At 42.1% G+C, this 12,996-nt stretch overlaps 1 pseudogene; it reads left to right on the top strand.

Moving 5' to 3' along the window:
- The first annotated feature begins 12,470 nt into the window (after positions 1-12,470).
- LOC124778598 lies at positions 12,471-12,588 on the top strand (annotated as a pseudogene).
- Positions 12,589-12,996: the final 408 nt, after the last annotated feature.

Genomic DNA, 12,996 nt, shown 5'->3' with positions numbered 1-12,996 from the left:
AGTGTCATAAAACTTGTTAACTTCTTCTCTAAAACTCCTTTCCGCTGCTTCAGATACTTCTGCTCTTTTAAGGACAGATTTAACATTAAAAGAAATGCACTGCTGTTCTCTCCTCTTAGTAACAGTTTCCAGAGTATTTTTCAAAATATCATTTACCTCTATTACACTTTTCGTGCTTCCTCCAAGTTCCTTTATCCCATTCAGCAAAGTGCTAAACTGACTGTGAATGAACCATAAGTAGGCTTCACTTAAGGGGTTACTGAAAAACTGAACCAATATTTTGGGGGCTTTGTCTTCATTTAGGAAAAAAATCTTTTAACGGTTCAGACAGGGCGGATTACTCTTTCAACTGCTGGAAACAGTGATAACCAGCGAGTTTTCGAGTGACATATTACATTCATATATTCAGTTCCCACATAATCACAGAACTGCTCAAGCCTCTCTGTTCTAATAGTATATATGTAAAAGTGTGATTATACCTTCATGACGATAGTTTCAACATCACAGCTTAAACTGTCAGCAGATGTCGCACGCTATTGTGTAAAACATGTGCAGGGCACCCTATGCCTTCAATGTTTTCATGCAATGTTGCCTTTAATGTGGTAAATACGTTGCATTTGCCTTGTCTTTTTAAACCACCAAAGTTTGTGTTGGTGTTGTCTCCACAAAATGCCACACATTTATTTTTCTCAAGATCAAACATTTTGATAGTATTCATATAAAATCTTGAAATTTCGTCAGATGTTTCATTAGGTAGGGAACTCACCTTCAAAAGTTTGGTCTGAATTCCCTGATTAATATAAAAAACTGAACAACAAACGGAAATATTTTAGTGGCCTTATGATTGCTGACATCAGTGGATATACCGTAGAAAGAAGACTTTTTGATGTATTCAAGGCTTTCCTTTACACTCTGGGGAGCAATAACTCCTTTCACTAAGGCTGACACTTTAGTTCTTGCTGAACTAAACTTTTTTGCAATGGAAGAATCATCAAACATAACGCTGTTAAGCTTTTTAGCGCAATCACTAGATCTATAAGTTTGGTGATGTTTTGCCGTGTGGTAGGCTAGTGTAAGCTCGGCTGCTCGAACTTTCGTCTCTTCACTTGACTGATGTTTCACAAAATAATTTTGTAGAGTTTTACTGCAGCTCGGTGCACTGTATCTGTTAATGTGTTTCTTTGACCTGATGTGATCAACTACGTCGGAACGTCCACCATGACTTATACTAATAAAACAGTTACATACGGAACACTCTGCTTCGTAATCAAAACGACCTTTCTTAATGAAATTCCATTCCTTGGAATAACAGTCACTGAACTTGCAGGCACGATTCGGCATTGCGTTTCACAGTACTGCAGCAATAATACCACTAATATGAGAAAAAACTATTGCAGTTTGTCTGACAAAACATCAACTACTACACTGTTCTGACAATGAGTGTATGAGTAAGTGGCGTTGCAATCGGACCGTTTCATAGCTCTGCTACAATAATACAACTTACTACCTGTTGGCCAAAGTACCGCTCAAAGTAAATTATTGCCTGAGTGTATCAATACTGATACTGTGATTACTAGTATGGGACAATGGAGGTTTTAGAAAAATAAGCTAAAATATATTAATTTCTTGTGTTGTATTTCCTTTAATATAGCGAAATCCCAAAAATTTGAGAAAGTTTCACGAAATGTATTTAAAAACGGAATTCCGGGACTTTTGAGCGTCCCGAAACAAATTTTCTGGACACCGGAACACAGGGATGAAAACCTGGACAATCTCGGTTTTCCGGGACGTTTGGTCACCCTAGTTTAAGGTGACCGCTCGCGTAAAATTGGAAATCCGGGTTGGAGTCCCGATCCGGCACAAATTTTAATTATCATCACTACAATATACAGCCGATGGTGGTTCATATTCAGAATTGTGAATAAATTTCCTGTATAGTGACTGTGTATCCATGTAAGTTTTCTTACGTTTGTTTCGAAAATCTCTGTCTCTTGATTAACAGTACCCATACATCTTCTTACTCTTAGCCAAAAATGAAACTATTCCCTCTTATTTTTGGTGCCAGAGTAACTAACCTAATAGCATAACTTAATCGCTCAACATTTTTATAAGTTTTTCGTCAAGAACTAACCACTTGACAACGGAATGCTCCGTTCGAATGATATGAACTGACGCAAAACATGTTATCTTGTGTTTCAGGCACGTATGTCGGAAACTATCTCTCACAGCCTGAAATAAACATAATAACAAAGAAATATTCGCAAAGATGAAGATACCGTTCACTCCGATGCCGACAGAGACTGATGGCCAGTCATCTTCTAAGTGATATCACTAACAAAATTTGAAACACCAGTAAAGCAGAATCGTTTTAACATCTTCTGCATACGCGTATGAGTGATTACAACAGTAACACTGGCAACATGAAAGTTGAAACTAGCTATGAAAAATGTATCACATTTTTATCTCCCGTAACATTCCATATGTTCATCTGTGAATCCAAGCTCTGTTACTGAAAACACGTTCTCCTACAACCGATAAGGGAAAATGCCCAGTGTTGCAACCGACTCATAAGGAAAACTAGCTGCAGTCGGAAAACGAGATCTCATTACATAAGCAACGTGCTTTTTGATTTATTAAAGGAAGTATTACGAAAACAGGAAGACAGAAGAAACATCGGGGGAGCACAAGAGATTTATAAAAGGAAAATCATTAATTGTGAAACGTTTCAGCGACTGAGAAAGGCGTTACGCTGTTCTCGGTCAATACATCAACATCATGGTCTTCAAGGATTAGGCCTGTCGGGTTCAGCTAAACTGGTGGCTGTCCGATCTTTGCTTAACGTGATTCAGAAGAATAAAGACCTTCAGTTCAGCAACAATAACTTTATTACGAGCGCGTATCTGACGACGCCCGGCCTGCATGGACTGATCGGAGTTATGAAATTTGCTTCCGGCCTATACAGAAGGATCCTTAATCCTCGGAAAACTTCCGTAGTTAGGAGAGAAAACAGTACTCGTCCACACAAGCTAGGAGGCACGTAACTACAAACTCAAAAAAAAACAAGGAATAATAATAATAAACAGAACGTATATAAAAGCTAGAAAACACAGCGCCGCTAGAGGTTGGGCGCGGAACTACACAGACGTCGTGAACAGTAATTACGACCGCACAGCACTGCACTGACACAACGCGCGCGCGCACACACACACACACACACACACACACACACCGGCGAGCTCGAATTAGCGCGCGGCAGCGTCGCTACAGGCCTTTTGACTTGTACCGCTTCAGAATTGTTCACGTTATTCAAGAGACGTCCAACATTCCTCTTGCCGGTTGGGTTATGTTGTACTGCAGCTTTGGTTATCCTGTCTTTAGACATGCGTTGGACATGGTCTTTTCACTTCAGTCAGTATTTTTCAATTATATTTGTAATAGATCCAACAATGAATATCCTGTTACAAAGCGGAGGACTTTTGTCTCTCATGATTTGATTCGTAGTAACTGGTCAGATGTTAGGGTCCAACATTCACTACAGTATGAAAATTTCACGTCGGATTATCAATACACACTGACAGTTTAGCGCCCTGTCAGTTTCAGTCTAATAATTAATCGAAAACTCATGATTACAGCAATCTAAATAAAATAACATTTCTTTTCATTATTAAAATGTAGTGTTTTTCTGTTTCTTCTTGTTTTCTCTTCCCTTTAACAATATGCACTGAAAATGACTATTGATGATTTTCGTAGATGGTTATTGAACGCTGAATAACAGAAAAAGAGGCGTTAAAACTAAGCATGACGACAGATTGAGGAGGAATTTATAGATGTGCTTCTAGTTTCGTAATAAGTCCGTACACCAATGCCGAAGTGTTACAGATGTGCTCAGAAAAATGAGAATCTTTCGGAAGAAAGACTACGCTGATCTCGCAAAACTCTGTCAGGTAATTTTAAAAAACCGTTATCTCTACGGCATATTTGCAGCAACCATCGTAATATTTCGTGGATGGATCAGGAGTATTGGATAAGAGAGGTTACGGGGTTTATAGAGACATATAGACAATCATTTATCTCCAGTGCAATATGAGAAAGAAATAGAACAGAGCATCGCTAAACTGGTAATAAGTAAGCTCCACCAACTGCACAGTAACTTGAAAGTAGCCGTTTCATTTACACTTTCATTTTCTGCCCACAATATTTTTACTTTCCTTTAATCACAAATATATCTTAACTATGCTTTGCATGTTTGTGATGTGATCACTATTCATTAGTCGAAACAAGCTCTTTCACGTCTTTGCTGACGCATTTCATATCTTTGGAGACCTGTTTGACCATCAGCCAACGGGAAACGTTCGCGGGCTTCGAACCATGACGCTACGTAGTTTAGAATGAGTTTTCGCCATTCTGTCTCTAGAGTCCGTGTCTAGGGTCTGTTCGTGGTGTTCGATTTGGGAAGAAGGCTGGTGTGTTCTCCTTCTTGCTTTATCTGGTGGCGATGTAAACTGATTCAGAGTTTCTGCAGTGATGCCGACTGTAGGTGAGGTCTTCTCAGTTAGTTGCGGGGACATCTAACAAGCGACGTAGAAGTTATTTCAATCGTGGATTCTAAATATCTGCGCAGTTATCTTGTGATCACATCATGTACAGAACCTGTGATAGTATCTTTCCGCATGGTGAAACCAAGATACATAGTTCGCTCATTTTTCATGAAATTGAAACTTATTATAGGATAGAGTAACATCTTTTCAATCCGTCGCTTTGTAGATTCAAACTTACCGGCCTCTTCCGCATTTTAAATGACTTATTGTCTTGCTAAAACTCGTGTACTGAGATTACTGAATTTCGTAACTATGTTTGAGAAACTGATATGCGTGAACTGTATTGACAACACATGTGGAGTCTCTAAATGTCTGCACTGTTTTGAGAACAATAAAGACATACATTTCGTACATTTTCTCTGATTTGTTTCGTTCGGACCAAATCACTTCATTTATTATCTTGTGTAACATAACTACTCGGTGCTGTGGTGCCATCTTGTCCACACTTGTTGCTGCAAACCTAATCATACCTATGCTCAGACATGACGCGAACAGTTAACGGAATTAATCAACCAATACCACTGCAAATCGTTAGCAATATACATTCTGTTCTTTGCATGTATTAAGGCTACAGGTGGTAAAAGGTAATTCGTCGGATGCTGTTCTGGAAGATTGATGTTTTCTGAGCGCAGTACAGAGTTTTCTGGTATGTTAATGAGATTTTTGTGGACCAAGTTATAGCGAGAGGCTACGTCTCTACAGTAATTTGTGGAGATTTTGTTCTTAAAGTATATTCTGATCTACGACGTTTAGTGAAATGTTCGAATAAGCAGTCTTTTCAAGTCTAAATTCAGTGATCGTCCTCATTGCATAGTTTTTGTCTAAAAGCTGAAAGCATGCATATTATGTAATATTTGTACAGGATCTCGATGAATGGCTACCTACTGCTTACTGTTACGCACCATACATTTCCGCGCAGCTACATTACATAAGTGTGTGTCTTTGACTACATCACTATACATTTATCATATCGCCTTTCTAATTAGTTTTCTGCAGCATAGACATTTATGTATTACTGCATAGCCTAGTAGTTCAGGGCGTTACGCAACTGCTCATGGTAGTAGTTCACTTTTATTACATAACACACACCATACAAGTTATCGGAGTATGCGGTGAACCGCTAAGATTCCCTAACAGTGGAAATACTAATCACAGAGGGTGTAGCAGCTAATAATCTGGGACGATAGAAATTAATGGAAATATAATGTGATTTATGGTCTTCCTGATAAGACGTTAAAAATAAGACCTCACAGAGCAGCAGGAACACGCATTTATGTCGTCAAGCGAAGAGGACGAGAAGATTTGGCGTTTGACATCCCGTCGACATCGAGGTCGTTAGAGACGGAGCACAAGCTCCGATTAGGGAAAGATGGTGCAGGAAAGCGGCCGTGCCCTTTCGAAGGAACCACCCCGGCATTTGCGTCATCTAGCGATGCGGTTTACTGACTTCACAGTGTAGTGAACGATAGCACTAGAAGAGGAAATTTCAACAGATAATTGAAATAGACACAACTGACGGAAGCAAGGAGGATTAGAAATTAACACCTCGTCGACTTCTAGATTGTTAAAGATAGGTTAGGATCTCGGGTTACGTAAGGATGCGGGCAGAAATTTGACATGGTCTTTTCAGAGGAACCTTTGACCTTAAGAGATTTAGAGAAACAACAGTAAATTTTTCATCTTCGCTACTTAGAAACACAAATCTTGTAATGAACGACTGCTCATAACTTTTAAGGTATGGATTTTTGGGCACGTGTTTACTGGACTTTTTTTTTTATTGTTTTGGCCCATACTACCACTTCTCAAAATATGGAAAGCAAAGAGCTTGCAGTGGATATGTTTCACAGTATTGAAGATAAAGAATTGCTCATAGCTCTTAAGGTATGTGTTTTACAGCCCATCTTTACTTGATTTTTTTGTTTCAAATGATCATTCCTTCATATCCTTGAATATTGACCTTTACTTTTGAAACACCCTGTGCAAATTGTAGACCTGCAATAGCTAGAAAAGCTTTCCTGAAAAAGAGAAATATGTTAAAATTTGTGCATTAAATTAAAGTCCCCTACGGCGTTTTCCTGCCCGGATGTTCGGGCTAATTTCAGGAACTACATTAGCGGTTTTCGTATGGTTTTCACTAATATATTGACTGATTCGCGAGGAAGGTTTGTGTACGTAATTTACCACTACGCCAGAAAAGTCGACCGACCACTCATACTCTGTGCTACCCTGTCCGTGCATAGCTGGGAACAATTCGCTAGTCTAACATCAGTTTAAGCGTTAACAATAGTTTTCTGAAAATATTCGTATTTATCTGGAGAGTATCCCTGCACGGGATGAAATGTGAATTACACAAGAAGAGAACAGAATATTTTGAAATGTGGTGCTGCAGAAGAACGCAGAAGTGTAGACGGGCACGACTTCACCGCATCCTTTGATACGACACTACCTGAGGGAGTAAAGGTTGTTAATTAGATACTGGAAGTGCGTGCATGTGTGTACAGGAAGACGATAGTAGAGGGAGACCATGGTTTGAATACGATAAGGGTTCGTATGGGCGTGTGTTACAGTAGTTATGCAGAGATTATAAGACTTGGACTGGATAGACCAGAGAGGAGATTTGAATCAAACTAGTCTTTGGACGAAAGACCACAACATCATTGATTTATTAGCAACACGTTTCGGACCACTACTGCTCATCTTCAGGTATGAAGTGAAATTGCGATACGTACCTACATGCTTTATTGTAACATAGTCATGAAAAATTGATCTTCGGACGAGGGTAATAAAGATACTAAAATCTTTGTAGAAACGACAACAACAATAGTAATAGTCATTCTGTTTAATCGCTGTTACACAGGGAATGACGTAGATTATCAGGAATCTGACACACAAAAGGAGTTCATCGATTTCTAAAGTGTTGCTGGGTATGAAAATGTACGTGAAGCAGAAGCGGCATGGTGTCAGAACTTTAGCACTGTACGGTAATGATCTATTACAGCTTCGCCTACAAATATTTACCTAAAGGTAATCTTGCAGAGGGAAGGGGGAAATCCCTACAACTGTAACTGGAGAACAGCGTGTGTCGCACTAACTGGTTTGAGTGCGTAATTTGCTAAAGAAAAATCGGTTACGAAAGACTACTGCAATTTACCCGTGAACATTGAAGTCACAGACATTGATGGTAATGCCATAACGTAAAGAGTGGGAGACAAGGCACAAATTCCATGACAACTGTGGCCGAACGATTGTTCCCATCCTGCCTTTCCTCCCACTTGTTTTATCATAACCCACGTCTAATCCTGCATCTTCCATCCATCAGAACGAGTGCTAGAACTATTCTTCCCACCTCTTAGTTATCATGCCCTAACCACCACCTTCCATCCACTTGACACAATAAGCAGACGAAATTCCGCCCTCCTCTCCCCCTCCCCCTTCTTTTCGTGGCTCACTCAACAACGTTCGTGATATAAACTTTGTTGGTTAAACTCTAAAACACATCCTGTCAAAACTCGGAAAATAATCACAAGGCACATACAAGGGAAGTTAAGAGTCGTAGAGGGAGATTAAGAGATGAACACAGAAGCAGGTTCAGAAGGATGTAAGTTGCAGTAGTTATTCGGAGATGAAGAGGATTGCAGAGGATAGAGTTGCAAGAAGAGCTGCATCAAACCGGCTTTCGGACTGAAAACTACAGCATCAGCAGCAGCAGCACAGCAGCAGCAGCAGCAACAACAACAAGACTTTGATATAACTTCTAAAACAAATGTCTTGAAGGGAAGGAATTTTCGTCGAATGAAGAGGTTTTTTCCCCGGCTGCAAACGAGTATTGTACAGACTTGGGATCAAATTTATTTTTTGAAGAAATCAAAAATTGGAACCTCGCTAGAGCAGTACATAGAGTTCAATGGAGATGTGCTGGTGCTTAGCAAGCCATCAAGTCATTGTCGTAGCTGTCGGATCGCATGAACTTAACCGGGGTTAGAAGTTTTCCTTGGTATTTAGGACTCCATCCGGTGCTATCCAGCGAATATTAATTCTAGCAGTTTGCGCTATCTTTAGTAGCTTTTAATGCAGTAGGTAAAACACACTGTTCATGAAAACAGCGGGATCACGTTGGCGCTAGGCCTCCCGAGGCCTTTTCTCGCCTGCTGCAGGCAGCTGCGGCCATACCAGCGTGGGAAATCACGCTAGCGTGTAGGACAACGTGATAGGGGTGGGGCCAACTTGGCTCTGAAGCAGAATCTCTTTATTGTAGCGCCGGAGGGAAGGGAAATTCCTCGTGTTTTGCTCCACCCGCTGAAGACACACTCCTCGGTTGGCACGCAGCTCTGTAGAGGACAGAGGCCAAGGCCATTGACAATACAATGATATCAAACGACATGCACATTTCGCTTCCGTGCCACAGGCAGGGAAAGACGCTTACATGCAGTCATGGATGTTGCATAAAGCAAATTACCCTAATAAATGTTTACAATGTCATACAACTACGATTACGAAACTTCCTGGAAGACTGAAACTGAGCGATGAACCGGGACTCGAACCCAGACTTTGAATTTCATGGGCAATGGTTTTGTCGAGTGAGCTGTCCAAGTATGAGTCACACTTCTTCTTCACAGTTCATCATCCGACATTACCTCCCTCCCACCTTCCAAATTTCACAATTCTGCGCACGTGTCGTAGCACTCCTATCTTATAGGCGACAGTGATATTCTTTTTAGGGCGCCATACCTCAATCGGTAATAAAGGAAGCCTTACAGGATCATTTTACTGTCCGTGTAGCTGTTTGTCTCTCTGTGCGTCTGTTAACATCCATTTTTCTCAGCAAGGGGTAGATGTATCTCGTTCAAAGTTATGTCACAGACTAAGATCTGTGGTTCCTTGGAGGCGCAAAAAAAATTTAACCTTCTAAGTCAGTGCAATCAAGGGATGCGGCTATTTATGCCACATATTTTGATAGTCTCAAACTCGCTCACCGAAACCTATAGGATACTTCTCGTTGAACTATAATCAAGAAATTTGGCAATAAGCAAGGTCTCACATCACAAGAAAAGGGGGAAAATCCGAAAATTGATCATTTGTAATGATATCACACGAAAAAATGTATTTATTGTCCTTTGTTATCCGACTGTCTGTCCTGTTCAGACCCCTTTTTCTCGGGAATTGGTAGACACACACTATGTGATCAAAAGTATCCGGACACCCGCAAAAACATTAACTACATTGTGCTGCCACCTAATGCCAGGTACTCCACATCAGCGACCTCAGTAGTCATTAGACATCGTGAGAGAGCAGAACGGGGCGCTCTGCAAAACTCACGGACTTCGAACGTGGTCAGATGATTGGGTGTCACTTGCGTCATACGTCTGTGTGCGACATTTCCACACTCCTAAACGTACCTAGGTCACGTGTTTCCGATGTGATAGTGAAGTGGAAACGTGAAGGGACGCGTACAGCACAAAAGCGTACAGGCCGACCTCGTCTGTTGACTGACAGAGACCGCCGACAGTTGAAGAGGGTCGTAATGTCTAATAGGTAGACATCTATCCAGACCATAACACAGAAATTCCAAACTGCATCAGGATCCACTGCAAGTACCATGACAGTTAGGCGGGAGGTGAGAAAACTTGGATTTCATGGTCGAGTGGATACTCATAAGCCACACATCACGCCGGTAAATGCCAAATGACGCCTCGCTTGGTGTAAGGAGCGTAAGCATTGGACGATTGAACAGTGTAAAAACGTTGTGTAGAGTGACAAATCACGGTACACAATGTGGCGATCCGATTGGAGGGTGTGGGTATGGGGAATGCCCGGTGAACGTCATCTGACAGCGAGTGACAATAAAATTCGGAGGCGGTGGAGTTATGGTGTGGTCGTGTTTTTCATGGAGGGGGCTGGCACCCCTTGTTGTTTTGCGTGGCACTATCACAGCGCAGGCCTACACTGATGTTTTAAGCATCTTTTTGCTACCCACTGTTAAAGAGAAATTCGGGGATGACGATTGCATCTTTCAGTACAATCGAGCACCTGTTCATAGTGCACGGCGTGTGGCAAAATGGTTACAAGACAATAACATCCCTGTAATGAACTGGCCTGCACAGAGTCCTGACCTGAATCCTATAGAGATGTTTTGGAACGCCAACTTCGTGCCAGGCCTCAGAGACCGACATCGATACCTCACCTCACTCCGGGAAGAATGGGCTGTCATTCCCCAAGAAACCTTCCAGCATCTAATTGAACGTATGCCTACGAGAGCGGAAGATGCCACCAAGGCTAAGGGTGGGCCAACACCGTATTGAATGCCAGAATTACCGATGGAAGTCGCCACGAAGTAATTTTCGGCCAGGTATCCGGATACTTTTGATCACATAGTGTATATCTTGCCTATATCGATAAGAGGCAAAAATCGTCGGGATGAATGATCTATAGATATACATAACTATGTTAAAATGGATCCCTCGGTGTGCGAGTCCTGCTCACACTAGTCAAGATTTTAATTGAGGAAAATGCCGCGAGACAGCATGTTGAGCGTGCTGTCCTGGTCCACCTCGATGCAGATGGCGTTCAACTGTTGTAGTCAGGACATTCGCCAGGTCTCCCGCCCATTGGCGACATGTCGTAATGAGTTGCTCAGAGACTGGAACGTCACCAGTCGATAGCAACTGCGACTGATGAACTCTTATCTATCATCCAAGCTCAACTTGACCCAGTGGCCAGCCGGGTCGGAGTCCTTGTTGTTGTTAGAGGTGGCAGCCCATTACTAAAATTTCGCACCCTCTACACACCCAAATCAGCTAAAAATTTGTTGTTTTTTTCTATTATGCCATATATGCACAATAACTAAAATTTCGTTATTTATGATTAGTAATGGTGTTGAACTTTTAGTGACCAGCAGTGTATTGTAAAATTATAGATTGAAATCAGTGATCCCTAAAACATCTAAAAACACAAGGCACTTAGGTGTTTTTTGTAAACTCCACCTTATGTAAAACACGGTGTATTTCTTTTTTATTTACCCAGAGGTATTTTGACACCTATGTGTCGTTTTCTGTGTGTCAAATTTATTTCTGTAAAGCATCACACGAAGTTCGAGGTTGTTTACCTGTTTTGGAGCTAAACACCATAACATGTGAATTTTCTTTAGTTTGATTAGATTGTTCACCTGAAAATTATGTTGCTAGTAAAAATGGATTTTTACAGGTTGGCTCATTTTTGTACCCGTTTCTGTTGCTTTGACAGAATGTCATCTGCAACGTGCGACGAGATACGAACGTGATCGGAAGCACATAAGGATACTTGTACCCTTTCAACCCTCTGATTCCCGCCCTCCTATCACTGAAGGTAGGCAAACTGCACCAAAGGGGTGTCGAGGGGTTGCCTAACACGGGTGCTAGAGCAGCCGCCAGGCTGATTTGATGTCTAAATTTCTGAAGGCATCGAGAGTGTTGCCCAACTGAGTAGTCCTAGAGCGACTCTTCGCCGATTTATTCACGCGCCTGATAATGTTGCACTCCTGTGTGATCACGCCAAAGGAGGGTGGAAAACTCGAAATACACTCTGATACTTCGGATCACGTTCGTATTTCGTCGAATGGTTTTCAACTGTCCCCAGTGGCTCCAGCCTGTACACCAGAGCAAAAACTGCGGTCGCGCTGCACTCCAAAGTTGTGTGACCATGTTATTTGGGGATGCAGCCCCACAGTGTCCTTACAAAAGTGTTGAAGCATCCGAGGGTGTCAGCAATGTTAGAGGTTATCAAGAACATCTTCCTGTTGCTGATGGCACTACGAGCTGTCGTTTTCGACAGAAAAATATCTATTAACCAACGCCCCAAGGGAAGGGGTGGCTTCATTGACGCCCTTTATACTACCCAGGCAACGGCCTTGCCGCAATGGATACACCGGTTCCCGTCAGATCACCGAAGTTAAGCGCTGTCGGGCGTGGCCGGCACTTGGATGGGTGACCATGCGGGCCTCCATGCGCTGTTGCCGTTTTTCGGGGTGCACTCAGCCTCGTGATGCCAATTGAGGAGCTACTCGACCGAATAGTAGCGGCTACGGTCAAAGAAAACCATCATAACGACCGGGAGAGCGGTGTGCTGACCACACGCCCCTCCTATCCACATCCTCATTCGAGTATGACACGGCGGTCGAATGGTGCCGGTGGGCCACATGTGGCCTGATGACGGAGTGGAGTGCTTTATACTACCCACTGAGAACTTTTCGAGTCGACCATGAGCGGCGTAGTGTCTGAAATGTTTTTCTCGGTCTCCCATAAGGTAACGCATGATTTCGACACTGCGTGTTGCTATTGTGACCTCCACCGCAGAGACGTCGAAAGAAGAGGTGAAATGTGGGTAAGAGGGCTGTGACGACGTCCTCATCGAGTGACACGTTCAC

This window comes from Schistocerca piceifrons, chromosome 2 (assembly GCF_021461385.2).
Source record: "Schistocerca piceifrons isolate TAMUIC-IGC-003096 chromosome 2, iqSchPice1.1, whole genome shotgun sequence".
Lineage (NCBI taxonomy): Eukaryota > Metazoa > Arthropoda > Insecta > Orthoptera > Acrididae > Schistocerca > Schistocerca piceifrons.
The sequence above is the reverse complement of the archived record's forward strand: the minus strand, read 5'-3'. Positions and strand labels throughout refer to the sequence as shown.